Here is a 6,305-nt window from a genome sequence, read left to right as displayed (position 1 = left end):
TTATTTTTTAGATTCCACATATAAATGATAACAGAGTATTTGCCTTTCTCTGTCTGACTTATTTCACTAAGCATGATACTCTCTAGGTCCATCCACGTTGTTGCAAATGGCAAAATTTCATTCTTTTTTATGGCCGAGTAACATTCCATTGTGTGTGTGTGTGTGTGTGTGTGTGTGTGTATATATATATATATATATATATATATATACACCACATCTTTATCCTTTCATCTATTGATGGACATTTAGGTTGCTTCCACATCTTGACTATCGTAAATAATGCTGCTCTGAACATGGAGGTACATGTATCTTTTCAAATTAGTGTTTTTGTTTTCTTCAGATATATACCCAGGGGTGGAATTGCTGGATTATATGGTAGTTCTAGTTTCAGTTTTTTGAGGAACCTGCATACTGTTTTCCATAGTGGCTGCACCAATTTACATTCCCACCAACAGTGTACAAGAGTTCCCTTAATAAATATTCTTAAATTCATCTCCTCTGAGGAGCTACCCCTCACCCCCAGAGGTGTCTGTTTATACAGCTGTGTCTCTTCAGAGGCCTCTACATTTCCTCTTCAAAGAGGAAGTTGGGGGATACTCAACTGTGGCTCAGGGTGACCTGCCATTGAGTCAGGAATAACTGTGCAGTTGATGGATGGCAAAGCCCTGGCTCTTACCCTTTATAAGTAACATAAGAGTGAGTCATGCCTACTGCCCCACCTGGAATACTGCTGCATTGCTAATCACAGGCTAGAATGGGGGACAGAGGTAATGGGAAGGAGGCAGAATGGGCAGAGGAGAGGGAGACAGATATTTGGAAGTGGGTGCTTCTGAGAAAGGGAAGCAGGGATAGAGGGATGGAGCCAGGGCCTTGGGGTCAGGGAATGAAAATTGAAAACTCTCAGCTACACCTGGCATTTAGTAGATGCTCAATAACTATTTATTGACTTGAGGTGCGTTTGAGATAGAAGGGAAACATGGGGTAGCAAAAAGAGTATATTATCATCTAGTGGCATTAGAGGAAAGTGGGTTTAAATTCCAGCTCTGGTACTTATCAACTATGAGGTATTGGGCCAGCTACTTAACTTCTCTGAAAATGTTTCCTTAATTGAAATATGGGCCAACTGGCCTTAAGGTTGTTGTAAGGATTAAGAATATGAATAGGCACAAAGTGGGTGTATTTTCCCTAGTGGCCATTATTATAGTTATGGGAAGAGGGGCTGCTTTGGAACAGATGTGGACAGTAGTGAACTAACCCAGGAGTAGGAGACCAGGATGATAAAATAGCCTCCAAGTGCTAAGATCATCAGGGGATACAATTTCTCTTTCTCTTTTCGTCCTCCCTTCTCTCCCTCTCCATTTCAGGTAGGTTTTGTGGCTTTTTCTTTTCTCCAGAGAAGCAGAGACTTCTGCATTCCTAGTTCTTGTTCAGCCAATGAGAATGACTGTAAACAACTTTCCCCTGGCCCCCATATACACACACATTCTAGCCAGAACAATTCTTGCCAGAGGCATGGGGGGGCGGTGGCGGTGGTGAGTTCTAGGCAGCAAGTTAATAAATGACCCCCAAAGACTTTCATCTGGGCCTTAGGAGGGCCAAGATCAGGCCCTGGCAGTTTTCCCTGACGCAAAAGGATGGCAAGGGTGCCTGGAGGCCCAAGGCAAGGTCACAAAAGAACATGATATCCCCTGCCCTGGATTCAGCCCAGCCTGGCCCAGCCCAGCCCAGTCCAACTCAGCCAAACTTCCCCAGAGGCTGCTGAGAGTGGGGAACTGGGAAAAGAACCCAGCATCCCTGTTCTGGTCCAACACTGCCTTCCTAGGACCCCAGGGTTGTGGCTCCTCCCTCTGGCCTCAGTTTCCTTCTCACCAGATTATAACTCCGTGAAAGCAGGACTTTATCCATCTTGTTCATCGTTCTATTTTCAGTGTCTAGAGCATACAGACTACCTGAAAAGGCTAGAAACATAGGGCTCTTTAATTCATTAATATTAGAGGTGTTCATGTGGGAGTCTCTCTGTAGATTGCTCCAATGTCAGCATTGGAGAATATGACTGAGATTTAATTCAAAGCGTAATGTGGGGGGGTGGGCAGGAAGGGCAACAAATAAAGCATTTCCCCTTTTGTCCTGCCTTTTCAGACGCCCTGTATTTACTGAATGAGTTGATCTGTAAAGTCAAGGGCTTAGATTAAAGGCTCTCGAATGGGCCTCCCTCCCCGGCAGCTCCCTGATTCAGCAGCGTCTCCCCTGTGTGTTCGAAAGTTAGCCAGTGCCTCCCTCCTACCTCCAAAGCAGCTGCCTGCATAGGCCATTTTCTTTGAAGGTTGGGAGGGGTCCAGCCTCCGCCCAGAGAGGCCTCGGTGGCGGGGGCGGGTGCTCCCGGCTGGCCCGCCTCCAGCGCGAGTGGGGATCGCGTGTTAGGGCTGGAGCTTGATCGGCTGCCCCGGGGTGAAACCTAAGGCGGTCTTCTGGGAAGGGTAGATGCCCTGTGTGACTCAGAACCAAGTTGGGGAAAAAACAAGCTCAGTCAATTGCTGGCACCCTCCTGGTCTGGCCTGGCTTTGACTATGAGCTCATGAAAGAGGAAGCTGGGCTGGGCTGGCCAGTAGCCCTGCTTTCCCTCATGTTCTCTCTCCATCACTCATGGATTCCCTGGAGTGTCTGGGCCCCATTGCTACCGTCATCCTGGCTCGGGCGGCCCTGGCCCTTTTATGACACTCTCTCTTCCCAGACCATTGGTCAGTTGTTTCCCCAGGTTGGAAATACCACCCGACACTAAAGGGGATTACTCACAAGGGGAGGCTGAAAATACCATGTGTCCCTTGGCTCTGATGATCTCCACTGACAACCACGACCATTTGGGTTTGCTCCTGTGACTGCTGCATCTCCCACACAGACCAACTGGTGGTAACCCTGGGAGCCCGAATGAAGAGGTTGCTTGAGAGCTAGGGTTCCCCGGTTCAGGAAAGAGACAGAGGGTCCCAAAGTACTGGGCACCTGAGCCACCTTCGGGGCTGATGTATCCTAGTTGAGACCTACTTACCTAATACTTTTGGTATTCAGAACAATACACTACCAGAAAGGCACATTTGATTTCAATGGAAACAATGACAAGGATGGGACACAGAGAACCTTCCTAACTCTTCTCCCTCCATTCCATCTTCTATCTTCTATGCCTTCCCCAGAGCTTTCTTTTTTTATTCTTTTTTCTTTTTTTTGGCCATGCTGCATGGCATGCAGGATCTTGTTCCCCCGAACCCGTGCCCCCTGCTGTGGAAGCGCAGAGTCCTAACCACTAGACCACCAGGGAATTCCCTCCCCAGAGCTTTCTTGTTAAAAGAAGGACTTGACCAAGTCAGTGTCTGGGTTGGTAACTTCAGTGCCTCTAAACTCTCTAGTGGGCTGACACTGGCCTCCCAACCCGAATCAGGCAACTTTACAGGCTTCTCTCTCAACTCCCTGACTGCTTTCCTTGCTCCCTGAGCTACGGCACCACATACGATTTTGTACTTTTTCTCACTCATGCCAAACTCTTACCCATTGGACTCTTCACATGCTGTTTTCTCTCCAACCTCCTGGGGAAACCGTGCCCGTGACTCCTCCATGTAGAATTAGTCCGTCTACTTTGTACGTAAATCTCTTGAGGCACCAAACACAGTATATTATAGATATTTGTCTGTCGATCTTTCTGATTGCTTAGAAGTGCACACGGCATTGTGATGCAGCCATTTTGATGCCGGGGACTTTTCGACAAGGCCCCCTAAAGTTATTAAATTGTCAGCATTTAGGGACTTCTCTGCCAGTCCAGTGGTTAATGGACTTTGTGGGCACGGGTTTGGTCCCTGGTTGGGAAATGAAGATCCTGCATGCCGTACGGAGGAGCCAAAAAAACAAAAACAAAAAAAGAGAAACGTACAAACCAGATACTCTCAGCCCATCCCTGTGGGTTGTGCTCATTCTGTCTCTCTCTGACTCCCACCCTTTCACATAGAATTTGGTAGTGCTTGGTGATATTACTTTTTTTTTTTTTTAAGCCAGGTATATTGTGGAATTCCCTGGCAGTCCAGTGGTTAGGACTCCGTGCTTTCACTGCCTAGGGACCAGGTTCGATCCCTGGTCAGGGGACTAAGATCCCACAAGCCTCGCGACACAGCCAAAAAAAGCCAGGTATATTGAAGTATAGCTTATATACAGTAAAATCCATCCTTTTTAGGAGTACAGTTTGATGAGTTTTGACAAATTCATATAGTTGTGTAAATGCCACTGCAATCATGAAATAGAATATTTCCATTGCCCCAGAAAGTTCCTTATGCCCCTTTGGAATCAATACCCTCTCTTCGCTCCTAGCCCCTACTGACAACTGACCTGATTTCTGTTCCTGTAGTTTTGCCTATTCTAGAATGTCATATAAATAAAACTACAGTAGGCACTCTTTTGTGTCTGGATTCTTTTGCTCAGTATAATATTTCTGTGATTCATCCATATTCTTGCACGAATCAGTAGTTCTTTCCTTTTGGTTTCTGAATAGTATTTCATTGTATAAATATGATACAGTTGGCTTATTCATTCACCATTGAAGGACATTTGTGTTTTTTTCTTGATTTTGGCTATTACGAATAAAACTGCTATGAAGAGTCACATACAACTTTTTTTGTGGACGTGTGTTTTTCTCTTGAGTAAATATCTAGGAGTAGTATGACTCAGAATATATTTAACTTTATAAGAAATGGCCGTGGTTTACCATTTTACCCTCTGACAGGACTGTTCTAAGGAAGTTGCATCAAAATGTCCCTGTTGTGAGTTCCTGCATCAAATCTGTCAAGTCAGAACGTTTTCCTTGTCAGAGAACAGGTTGACATGCAGGTTACCTCGGGGGACAGGGATAGGCTGGAATCCGGCAATCTGCACCCTGAAGAACTGGCGTGTCATGTCTTCAGGAGGCCACAGCGATTTCAAGCCACGCTGCTGTTCAAGCAGCTCCAGGAGCACACCCCACCTCCCGGCCCACCCAGCGCACCCTGTGGCTCAGTATCTCTCCGTCTGCCGCTCTCCCCAGCCCCAGTGTCTGCCGCGTGGCCCTGCATGGGCCCCGGTGCATAGTGTGAAGTAACACAGGCCCACGCTGCTTGGGCACACACAGTGCCCTGGAGGCACTAATCTGAGCACTACCTAGGAATCAATCCATTAAACCTTCACAAACCTCCACTGTCATCATTGTCTGTATCCTCATTTCACCAAAGAGGAAAATGAGAAGTTCCATGAGGCAGCTCACTTTCTCAAGATTACGTAGCGGGAGTTAGATTCGAACCCTAGTCTACCTCATTCCAAATCCAGCAGTGTACCACGTCGGTCAGAGAGTGGACGCTGGAACCAGCTTACTCTGGTTCAATTCCATGTTCTATTCATCTAATTTTCGTGGTAAGTCTCTGAGAAGAAGGCCTTTACAACATCCCTCTCACGGGTGAGGATACAGCACAGAAACTTTGCACGGCAGCGAGGGCTAGAGCTGGGATTGAATTCCAGGAAGTTTGGCTCCAGAGACAAAGCAACCGACCTCTACGCCTCCCTGCCTCTTAACAATCCTCATTATTAACATCAGCATTTGGCTCACTGCCCTCGCTCATTGTCTTTGGGGTTTTACGCTGCTCTGATACTTGCGTCCTTGCTTGTGTCTCACTTTCAAACTCTGAATGGGTTATGCACACATGCCCCAGGGTAGAATAACCTTGTTGGGCAGCCCTGTTGGGCATTCTCTCCTCTGGTCATATCGCTGGACTCTTGCCAGCCCTTGGGAGTTGCCTCTAGCTCAGGCAAGGATCCTAATCCAGCAGGGGAAGTCGGGGAGGTAAGGACCTCTGCAGGGTGACCCACGCCTAAGAAATCTCCAGCTACTTTTTTCAAGAGGACATGGTATAGTCAGAAGACAAATGAAGGTCTTGAGGTCATCTCAAAAGATCATTTGTTTCCTCAAACAAGTTTTTGGCCATGCCACATGTGGGATCTTAGTTCCCTGACCAGGGATCAAACCCATGCCCCCTGCAGTGGGAGCACAGAGACTTAACAACTGGACCACCAGGGAAGTCCCTTCCTCAAAGAAATTTTGAGCTCTTTCAGATGAGACTAACCATTGAACCCCCTGTCAGGGCTGAGTACTGTGCCTAACTTATATTAGGTACTCAGTAGATTTTGATTGAATGATAAATTAATGAATGAACAAAAAGACCCAGATTCTCTTAAGTTAGCTCTGTGCTGTCGCATATGGTAGCATGTGGCTATTTAAATTTTAATTGATTAAAATTAAATTC

The sequence above is a fragment of the Aethalodelphis obliquidens genome, unplaced genomic scaffold, assembly GCF_003676395.1.
Source record: "Aethalodelphis obliquidens isolate GAN/ISIS:26980383/991018 unplaced genomic scaffold, ASM367639v1 scaffold131, whole genome shotgun sequence".
Classification (NCBI taxonomy): Eukaryota; Metazoa; Chordata; class Mammalia; order Artiodactyla; family Delphinidae; genus Aethalodelphis; species Aethalodelphis obliquidens.
Note: the sequence above shows the minus strand (reverse complement) of the source record.